The 7,500-nt window shown below is 44.1% G+C and overlaps 1 long non-coding RNA gene across 2 annotated transcripts in view; it reads right to left on the bottom strand.

The window, feature by feature from the left end:
* LOC143302065 (uncharacterized) overlaps positions 1-6,782 on the bottom strand; it is a 13,195-nt gene extending 6,413 nt beyond the window's left edge. Inside the window, exons 1-2 of one of the 2 annotated variants that reach the window (XR_013057874.1) lie at positions 6,736-6,782; positions 4,831-4,949 (exon numbers count right to left, since the gene is read on the bottom strand). This is a non-coding gene — a long non-coding RNA (uncharacterized LOC143302065). Of the gene's footprint in view, positions 1-4,830; positions 4,950-6,721 lie in introns of both variants that reach the window. The other variant, XR_013057875.1, reaches the window with a different exon arrangement.
* Positions 6,783-7,500: the final 718 nt, after the last annotated feature.

Genomic DNA, 7,500 nt, shown 5'->3' with positions numbered 1-7,500 from the left:
GAGTGACAGACAGAGATAGTGAGACACACAGAGTGACAGACAGAGACAGTGAGACACACAGAGTGACAGACAGAGACAGTGAGACACACAGAGTGACAGACAGATAGTGAGACACACAGAGTGACAGACAGAGACAGTGAGACACACAGAGTGACAGAGAGAGACAGTGAGACACACAAGTGACAGACAGAGATAGTGAGACACACAAGTGACAGACAGAGATAGTGAGACACACAGAGTGACAGACAGATAGTGAGACACACAGAGTGACAGACAGAGACAGTGAGACACACAGAGTGACAGACAGACAGTGAGACACACAGAGTGACAGACAGAGACAGTGAGACACACAGAGTGACAGACAGATAGTGAGACACACAGAGTGACAGACAGAGATAGTGAGACACACAGAGTGACAGACAGATAGTGAGACACACAGAGTGACAGACAGAGATAGTGAGACACACAGAGTGACAGACAGAGACAGTGAGACACACAGAGTGACAGACAGACAGTGAGACACACAGAGTGATCGACAGAGATAGTGAGACACACAGAGTGACAGACAGATAGTGAGACACACAGAGTGACAGACAGATAGTGAGACACACAGAGTGACAGACAGAGACAGTGAGACACACAGAGTGACAGACAGATAGTGAGACACACAGAGTGACAGACAGAGATAGTGAGACACACAGAGGGACAGACAGAGACAGTGAGACACACAGAGTGACAGACAGATAGTGAGACACACAGAGGGACAGACAGAGACAGTGAGACACACAGAGTGACAGACAGAGACAGTGAGACACACAGAGTGACAGACAGATAGTGAGACACACAGAGTGACAGACAGAGGTAGTGAGACACACAGAGTGACAGACAGATAGTGAGACACACAGAGTGACAGACAGAGACAGTGAGACACACAGAGTGACAGACAGATAGTGAGACACACAGAGTGACAGACAGACAGTGAGACACACAGACTGACAGACAGAGACAGTAAGACACACAGAGTGACAGACAGAGATAGTGAGACACACAGAGTGACAGACAGACAGTGAGACACACAGAGTGACAGACAGAGACAGTGAGACACACAGAGTGACAGACAGAGATAGTGAGACACACAGAGTGACAGACAGAGATAGTGAGACACACAGAGGGACAGACAGACACAGTGAGACACACAGAGTGACAGACAGAGATAGTGAGACACACAGAGTGACAGACAGATAGTGAGACACACAGAGTGACAGACAGAGATAGTGAGACACACAGAGTGACAGACAGAGACAGTGAGACACACAGAGTGACAGACAGAGATAGTGAGACACACAGAGTGACAGACAGAGACAGTGAGACACACAGAGTGACAGACAGAGATAGTGAGACACACAGAGTGACAGACAGATAGTGAGACACACAGAGTGACAGACAGAGACAGTGAGACACACAGAGTGACAGACAGATAGTGAGACACACAGAGTGACAGACAGAGTCAGTGAGACACACAGAGTGACAGACAGAGATAGTGAGACACACAGAGTGACAGACAGATAGTGAGACACATAGAGTGACAGACAGAGATAGTGAGACACACAGAGTGACAGACAGAGATAGTGAGACACACAGAGTGACAGACAGATAGTGAGACACATAGAGTGACAGACAGATAGTGAGACACACAGAGTGACAGACAGAGATAGTGAGACACACAGAGTGACAGACAGAGACAGTGAGACACACAGAGTGACAGACAGAGATAGTGAGACACACAGAGTGACAGACAGACAGTGAGACACACAGAGTGACAGACAGAGACAGTGAGACACACAGAGTGACAGACAGAGATAGTGAGACACACAGAGTGACAGACAGAGACAGTGAGACACACAGAGTGACAGACAGAGATAGTGAGACACACAGAGTGACAGACAGAGATAGTGAGACACACAGAGTGACAGACAGAGACAGTGAGACACACAGAGTGACAGACAGATAGTGAGACACACAGAGTGACAGACAGAGACAGTGAGACACACAGAGTGACAGACAGATAGTGAGACACACAGAGTGACAGACAGAGATAGTGAGACACACAGAGTGACAGACAGATAGTGAGACACACAGAGTGACAGACAGAGATAGTGAGACACACAGAGTGACAGACAGATAGTGAGACACACAGAGTGACAGACAGACAGTGAGACACACAGAGTGACAGACAGAGATAGTGAGACACACAGAGTGACAGACAGACAGTGAGACACACAGAGTGACAGACAGATAGTGAGACACACAGAGTGACAGACAGAGACAGTGAGACACACAGAGTGACAGACAGAGACAGTGAGACACACAGAGGGACAGACAGAGATAGTGAGACACACAGAGTGACAGACAGAGATAGTGAGACACACAGAGTGACAGACAGATAGTGAGACACACAGAGTGACAGACAGAGATAGTGAGACACACAGAGGGACAGACAGAGATAGTGAGACACACAGAGTGACAGACAGAGATAGTGAGACACACAGAGTGACAGACAGATAGTGAGACACACAGAGTGACAGACAGAGATAGTGAGACACACAGAGTGACAGACAGAGACAGTGAGACACACAGAGTGACAGACAGATAGTGAGACACACAGAGTGACAGACAGAGACAGTGAGACACACAGAGTGACAGACAGAGACAGTGAGACACACAGAGTGACAGACAGAGATAGTGAGACACACAGAGTGACAGACAGATAGTGAGACACACAGAGTGACAGACAGAGATAGTGAGACACACAGAGTGACAGACAGACAGTGAGACACACAGAGTGACAGACAGACAGTGAGACACACAGAGTGACAGACAGAGACAGTGAGACACACAGAGTGACAGACAGAGACAGTGAGACACACAGAGTGACAGACAGAGATAGTGAGACACACAGAGTGACAGACAGAGACAGTGAGACACACAGAGTGACAGACAGAGATAGTGAGACACACAGAGGGACAGACAGAGACAGTGAGACACACAGAGTGACAGACAGAGACAGTGAGACACACAGAATGACAGACAGAGACAGTGAGACACACAGAGTGACAGACAGATAGTGAGACACACAGAGTGACAGACAGAGACAGTGAGACACACAGAGTGACAGACAGAGATAGTGAGACACACAGAGTGACAGACAGAGACAGTGAGACACACAGAGGGACAGACAGAGACAGTGAGACACACAGAGTGACAGACAGAGATAGTGAGACACACAGAGGGACAGACAGAGATAGTGAGACACACAGAGTGACAGACAGAGATAGTGAGACACACAGAGTGACAGACAGAGGTAGTGAGACACACAGAGGGACAGACAGAGATAGTGAGACACACAGAGTGACAGACAGAGATAGTGAGACACACAGAGTGACAGACAGACAGTGAGACACACAGAGTGACAGACAGATAGTGAGACACACAGAGGGACAGACAGAGACAGTGAGACACACAGAGTGACAGACAGACAGTGAGACACACAGAGTGACAGACAGAGATAGTGAGACACACAGAGTGACAGACAGAGATAGTGAGACACACAGAGGGACAGACAGAGATAGTGAGACACACAGAGTGACAGACAGACAGTGAGAGACACAGAGTGACACACAGAGATAGTGAGACACACAGAGTGACAGACAGAGACAGTGAGACACACAGAGTGACAGACAGACAGTGAGACACACAGAGTGACAGACAGAGACAGTGAGACACACAGAGTGACAGACAGACAGTGAGACACACAGAGTGACAGACAGAGATAGTGAGACACACAGAGTGACAGACAGACAGTGAGACACACAGAGTGACAGACAGAGATAGTGAGACACACAGAGTGACAGACAGACAGTGAGACACACAGAGTGACAGACAGAGATAGTGAGACACACAGAGTGACAGACAGAGATAGTGAGACACACAGAGTGACAGACAGATAGTGAGACACACAGAGTGACAGACAGATAGTGAGACTCACAGAGTGACAGACAGATAGTGAGACACACAGAGTGACAGACAGAGACAGTGAGACACACAGAGTGACAGACAGAGACAGTGAGACACACAGAGTGACAGACAGAGATAGTGAGACACACAGAGGGACAGACAGAGACAGTGAGACACACAGAGTGACAGACAGAGACAGTGAGACACACAGAGGGACAGACAGAGACAGTGAGACACACAGAGTGACAGACAGAGATAGTGAGACACACAGAGTGACAGACACACAGAGTGACAGACAGACAGTGAGACACACAGAGTGACAGACAGAGACAGTGAGACACACAGAGTGACAGACAGATAGTGAGACACACAGAGTGACAGACAGAGACAGTGAGACACACAGAGTGACAGACAGAGATAGTGAGACACACAGAGTGACAGACACACAGAGTGACAGACAGAGATAGTGAGACACACAGAGTGACAGACACACAGAGTGACAGACAGAGACAGTGAGACACACAGAGTGACAGACAGACAGTGAGACACACAGAGTGACAGACAGAGACAGTGAGACACACAGAGTGACAGACAGATAGTGAGACACACAGAGTGACAGACAGATAGTGAGACACACAGAGTGACAGACAGACAGTGAGACACACAGAGTGACAGACAGAGACAGTGAGACACACAGAGTGACAGACAGAGACAGTGAGACACACAGAGTGACAGACAGAGATAGTGAGACACACAGAGTGACAGACAGAGACAGTGAGACACACAGAGGGACAGAAACTCCAATCCCTATTTTACCCTGTCAGTCAGCTTCTTGCCAAAGCCCCAACCACAGGTGGTGCTGATTGTCATCATCAGCAGACAGCCCACCACCATCACTGCTGTCATTTTCATCGTCACTTCTCTTGATCAACACACTGGGAAAAAACAACAACACAAAAAACATTGACAAAGCACGTGGTAGTAATAATACTTGTTTACTTTATGCGGAAGCCAGTTTGTCCACATCAAGTCAATGTTTGGTGATCAAGTTATACAAGTCCATTACAACTTCATGTCTGGTTATCTGTCTGGCGTTTGCGTGTCTGCGTGTCTGTCAGTCTGTCCTAGTTATTCTCTCTTCTTTCTGTCTGTCTGTCTATGTCTCATTCATGTCAAATAGTTTTCCATGCCTTCATTGAATCTCAGATGATTATGTATCCACTATTTTGGATTAAGCGAGTGAGAAGGCTTACTTTATATTACTGAAAGACAGCTCCTGTATCACCCATGACCTAAAACACCCAAACTCGTAACACAGCAACATTTTATCCAAACCGTCCATCGAGACCAACATCAGCAATTCATTTGGAAACCAATCCATGAAAATCCATCTGTCTGAACATACCAGTACCAGTTGAAACCATCATACGCTAGCACCACAGCCAGCAATGCATTAAAAACGTTGTTAACTTTCCTAACCGTCGCTTTCAAACAATGAAAATCAGCACCTCCATTTTCTTGGGTTGGAATCTAAATGTTCTCCTCAACGAACACACAACTATTATAATCCGGCAAGTTTGAAAACAACACATCAAAACGTTGTGAGCAATATATAGATAGCAAACCGTCATTTCTTCTTTGTAAATCAGAAGAAATCCTTTCCATGATGTGCTCTTTCTTATTGCAAAAGCTGTTGTTTGTGTCTGTTCTGTGACACTTATGAAAGCCTTGTTTTGTTTCTTTGTTTTATTTGTTGTGTGTTTTTCTAGGCATGAATGTGTACTTTTGTCAGTATGTTTTGTATATATATATGTATGTATAAATGTATTTAAATGTATTTCTTCAATAGCTGTGTCAAAAAAAGAGGAAAGAGAAACGAAAACATTGCTTACGAACTAAGGAAAAGAGCAGCATACTCTCTAAAGAGCATCAGGAACTGTTAATGAAAACATCAGTGAATATCCCTGAAAGTAACTCTGTATCATTATCAATAATTAAAGAAACAACGACAACAAAAAAGACAACAGCAAAACCCGGCAACAACAAAAATCCAAACGATCTTCCAGGACCATAATCAGCAACCAACTCTCAAAAAAAAAACAAACAAAAAACAAAAAAAAAAACAAACATGAATGAAAACATCATTCAGAATCAAAACCATTTCCTGGCGTTGGAATCAAACAGTTTTTATCATGAATACGAGGACACAAACAAGCCAAAATTCTGCCATTGAAAAGATCGACAAAATCAGCAACTCACAGCCAGTATAACTCGTCAGAAATCTTAAGTGAAAATATCAGTAAGTTTTCAAACCTTTCTAAAGCAGTTTTTGGAAACATCGCTGTTTTCTTGCAAAAAACAAACAAACAAACAAACAAAAAGAACACTCAATTTATCAGTAAAACAATAAATGAACAAATAAAGACATACCTCCATAACTAGCTAACTAACTAATTAACTAGATAATTAATTAACTGACTAAGTAACTGAGTAACTGAGTAGCTCAGTTACTAACTAGCGAAATAAATAAATAGATAAACAAGAATCAACAATGGTTCTCTTAATAGATGAACAAATAAAGACATACCTCCATATCTAGCTGACTAATTAATCATCTAAATAACTAATTAACTGACTAAGTAACTAACTAACTAACTAACTAACCAACTAACGAAATAAGTAAATAGGTAGATAAACATGAACTAACAATGGTACTCTTACCACACCGATACGTCAGCTGAACCCACAGGAAAACAGGACAACTTTACCCGAACCCCAGCTGCAGTATTTATACTCTGGGGCTTCGTTTTATTAATCACTTGAAAAAAAAAAGCAAACAAAGCAAACATTCAGCCCAACACCTCGCTGCAATATTCAACAGCACACCGAACAACACACACACACACACACACACACACACACACACACACACACACACACACACACACACACACACACACACACACACACACACACAAAGAGAAAATCTTGTGAGTTTTGACACCTTTACCAAAGAGAACTGACAGGCGGAGTTATTCATCACAACGCTATGATATTACCACAGGCTTCCGGGTCTGACTTCCTTTTAACACCTCAGCGACTGGTCGCATCGTTCTTTAACCCTTCCCTTCCCCATCCTGCAGGCATATGACGTCACGTCAGAAAATATCAACATTGAATAAGCATTGGTTTAAACACAACACAGCATCAAATGGTACGATTTCCTGTCGTTGTCTTGTCTCATTAAAAAACAATCTCAGCATGTATAGCTTTGGGATAGACACTTAAAACAGGCATGTGCTAATGGGTCATTAATTTTCGTATCAATAGTTGCCATGGAATTAAACAGTAATGATCACTTATGGTTGTTCTTGATAACCAGATTTAGAAGAAAATAATACGTGAGTGCTATAACTGAGAGTGGATATTGTTACCTTTATTCATTATTGTTCTGGGTATTCTACATCCATGAAATTTACCCTTCTT

This window comes from Babylonia areolata, chromosome 28 (genome assembly GCF_041734735.1).
Source record: "Babylonia areolata isolate BAREFJ2019XMU chromosome 28, ASM4173473v1, whole genome shotgun sequence".
Lineage (NCBI taxonomy): Eukaryota > Metazoa > Mollusca > Gastropoda > Neogastropoda > Buccinidae > Babylonia > Babylonia areolata.
This window is presented reverse-complemented; position numbering and strand designations above follow the sequence as displayed.